This window comes from Zingiber officinale, chromosome 9A (genome assembly GCF_018446385.1).
Source record: "Zingiber officinale cultivar Zhangliang chromosome 9A, Zo_v1.1, whole genome shotgun sequence".
Classification (NCBI taxonomy): Eukaryota; Viridiplantae; Streptophyta; class Magnoliopsida; order Zingiberales; family Zingiberaceae; genus Zingiber; species Zingiber officinale.
In genome coordinates this window covers 8262633-8266736 of record NC_056002.1, presented here as the reverse complement: position 1 = coordinate 8266736, position 4104 = coordinate 8262633, and the positions used below count along the sequence as shown (strand labels likewise).

The following is a 4104-nucleotide window of genomic DNA, read 5'->3' as shown; positions in this document are numbered from 1 at the left end:
AGGTGAAGGCTGAGCACCAGAGACCTGCTGGATTACTTCAGAGGATCCCTATTCCAGAGTGAAAGTGGGAGCACATTACTATGGATTTCGTGGTGGGTTTGCCTAGGACTCGACGAGGTCATGATGCGATTTGGGTAATCGTTGACCGATTAACCAAATCCGCACACTTTTTAGCGATCCGGAAGACTGATTCTCTGGATCGATTAGCTGAGTTATACTGTCGAGAGATTATCAGATTGCATCGAGTTCCGTTGAGCATCATATCTGATAGAGACCCACGGTTCACGTCCGATTGCGGTCTGCGGCGGGCCTTGGGCAGCAACCGTTTGATCACGGCATTCCATCCGCGAGACGGATGGGCGATCGGGCGGACTATTCGGACATTGGAGGACTTGGAGGTCTTGTGTCATGGACTTGGAGGCGGTTGGGAGGACCACCTGCCATTAGTGGAGTTCGCCTACAACAACAGCTATCATTCGGCTATCCAGATGGCACCGTTTGAGGCGTTGTATGGTAGGCCTTGTCGGACACCCATCCTCTGGGAAGAGGTTGGGGAGGCCCAGCTGATAGGACCTCAGAGAGCTCAGCAGGATGCAGAGTTAGTTCGCACTATCAGACGGAGGATGTCAGAGGCTCAGGACCGTCAGAAGAGTTATACTGATCAGAGACGGAGACCCCTGGAGTTCTCCATTGGTGATCATGTATTTCTTAGAGTTTCACCCACGAAAGGGGTAAAGAGATTTGGTCTCCGAGGTAAGCTAGCTCCCCGATATATTGGACCATTCCAGATCTTGGAGAGGATTGGAGCAGTAGCTTACCGTCTGGCGCTACCACCATCTCTAGCTGGCATTCATGATGTATTCCATGTATCGATGCTGAGGAGATACGTATCCGATCCGGCACATGTTCTGTCAGATATATCTGTTCCTATTCAGCCTGATGTTACTTACGAGGAGGTTCCAGTGCGGATTCTGGACCACAGGGAACGTCAGCTACGGAACAAGACTGTCCAACTAGTTAAAGTCGGATGGCAGCATCATTCTGACGAGGAGGCTACGTGGGAGCTGGAGGATACGATCTGAGCTCGATACCCTCATCTTTTTGCTTGAGGTATGTGGGTTAGAGTTCCTTCCAGTATTTATACTGTTTGGTTATATTCTAGTGTTTGCGGTTGGATATACGAAATTTGGGGACCAAATTTTTATTAGTAGGGGAGGATGTGAGATCTCGGAAAATTTAAATAAATAGGGTTATCTCAGAAATAGCCTTATAATATTTTTCCGGAATTTTTAGAAATTTTCTGGGAATTTTTCGGAGCTCGTAAGACAGGTTTTAAGGGGATCAATTTCGGGTTCAGATTAAACCTATTTGGGATACCCGTTTAATGGAGGAAATGTTTTATTTATAAAATCTTTTCCTTTTCTTTTATTTCTTTTCCCTTAAACCGCCGATCCCGAACCCGAGCTCCCCCGATCTCCCCTCTTCCTCTCTCTCTGTTCACTCCCGCGGACAAGCGACGGCGACGGGAGCAAGGGTCCAGCTCCGGCGATCGTCGATCTCGACCCAGGGGAGCAGTCGCCAGCACAGATCCGGACGTGGGTGATTTTCTCCAGCCCTAGGTGAGAGCGCTGATCTTCTCTCGGCGTCGTCGGCGCAGATCGGAGCTCGGAGCATAAGGGTTCCGATCCTCTCCTCCTCTGGTTTCCTTCGATCTCCGACGTCTCTTCTAATCGACTGCCCACGCCCCTGGATCGATCTAGATCCGCTCGATCCCCGGCATAGGTAAGCTAGCTTTAACCGGATCTTCCTCTTCTTTGGGTTTCCTCCGACTCGTGCCCTAGCACAGTCGATAATTCTTCTTCTTCTCTTGATTTTCGCCGAACCATGCCCTAGGTCCATCGCCGGTGCTTTTCCATTTGGATCGTTGCTTCGTGAGAGCAGATCGCTGATCAAGAAGGGAGGTCTTAGCCCTAGCCTCGACCTTTCCTCTTCGACGCCGGCTTGGATCTACTGTCTTGTGTTCTAGCTTCCATTTCGCACACGGTAAGCTTCTCAATTAGGTTTTTCTTTAGGTTGCCTTGATGAATTTGGATCTTCTGTTCTTGATTCAAGCCGTAAGATGGTTTCCAGTAGGTTGTGCTGTTCTGGTGGTGGACAGCAGCTCGATCCGGGCAGAGAGGAGGCTCTGTTCCTTTTGATTGAGTGCTGTGGATTAGTATGCATGGTTGTGAGCTAGAGGTACTATCTTGTGGATGTGATCTTAGGTTCCAACAGCAGCTACCCTAACCGGCAGCTACACCTTTGGTTGTGATCTATTGGTGATCACCTTGGATTCGAGGTAAGGAATAGGATAATTGATCTTGTTGTAGATCACGTATTGAAATTGGATATTCGTTTGATGATCTTGTTCTAGATGAATTTGATTCATGTATTGGATTAGAAATGCATTGGATTAATCCATGATTAGTTAATGCATGTGTGTAGATTTAATTGTGTAAAAGAAATCTAATGAAATGGTTAGGGTTAGGGTAATTAACCCTAATCAACCGTTGGATTTCTAATCTAATTGGTGATTAGGGATTAGGTAACTAACTCTAATCGACCATTAGATTTAAATTGGTAAGTTGAGATTGTGGATTAGGGTTTTACCCTAATTTAGTGTTAGAGATTTTATTTAGCTATTCATGTGGATTTAGCTAAATAAAATATATATGTTGTTTGACGCAGGAGTCTGATTTGAGACAGGCGTCTCGACGTTGACTTCGGATTTGGATTGTACCTTCTATTTGAGGCGGGTACCCTTTGACTTATCTTGTTGATATTGTCTTTTGATATGTGCAGTTTATATATACTTGCTAGTGATTGGTAGATTTAGCACTTCCCTGGTTATAGGTTATCCGATACTTGTAGACGGTTACTAGTGATTGGTAGTTCAACACTTCCCCTGGATTTAGGTTTAGTTGATACCTATCACATGCTTCATCTGCTAGTTGCTTTACTTCAGGATTGGATATTTTATCTCTTGCCATGTATATATATGTTCATAGAGATGCATGTCTATAGTGCTCTACTCTACCGGATTAGTTGCTTTACATGTGGGATACATGCTCTTGGATTCATGATACTTACATCATTGTTATATGTGATATCTTTGAGTTTATGCTGTTTATATCATGGTTACATATATGCGTTTACCTTTTGGGCACCCGCATATATGGAGGAGGCTATGTTCAGGTATGACATACTGTAGCATCATGCACCATCCTGCATGATTGCATGCTGGGCGATTGACGACTCCATTATTGTTGAGCTCGTCGGCCGGCTACACGGGCCTGCACACAACGTGACCACTGCATGGGTAGTGGCACAGCACCCAGGGTGTGTATGGCAGGCTCAGAAGGCTCCGTTGGTCGCTCATGGGTAGTGTGTCTGCAGCGTGGTAGCGGACGGGGATCCCTCCTCGTGCGTCAGGGAGTTGAGGGCGTTACGCTCCCTCACTATGTTTGAGGTAGGAGGATAGGTGTACTCCGGCATCCCGTCCACTCGGTCACTCATCGGGGTAGTGACGCAGAGTGCAGTGTCACAACCCTACCTACTCGGTCTCGCCATCGCGTGTGAGACGGCTAGCGTGGGTGACCATGTCATATCGCATCATATGCACAGATTGCATTTATTGTGATTGTTGCATATTGGATGATGCACTTGGGTGACTGCATATGATTGACATGCATACAGGATACATGCGTATTTATTCTGACTATCTTTATCTGTGTATGTCCACAGTCATTCGCCCAATCGGTGAGTACAGTTTATTTCAGTTATGCATTTCTTATTATTCTTCTGTAAACTGTATTACATGCTTCAGTTACTCATTACAGTTTATTCACTATGCATACCTGTTATATTGTTAGGAGACTGTACTGTAGGTCCTATGGTTTAGGAGACTATACCTTAGGATATTCTTGGTAGTTATATGTTGTTGTACATATCTATTGGATTACTGTGAGTTCTTTGAACTCACCCCGTTGTTACTATTTTTCAGGTTGAGGCCGTCAGGAGAGATTCCAGTCGCTAGCCCCATTATCGCGAGGATTTTCTTTGTCG

At 45.9% G+C, this 4104-nt stretch overlaps 1 long non-coding RNA gene across 1 annotated transcript; it reads left to right on the top strand.

The window, feature by feature from the left end:
* Positions 1–1510: 1510 nt before the first annotated feature.
* LOC122021549 lies at positions 1511–2785 on the top strand. The gene is made up of 4 exons (XR_006122573.1): positions 1511–1782; positions 1894–2043; positions 2131–2338; positions 2728–2785. It is a non-coding gene; the product is annotated as an uncharacterized LOC122021549 (long non-coding RNA).
* Positions 2786–4104: the final 1319 nt, after the last annotated feature.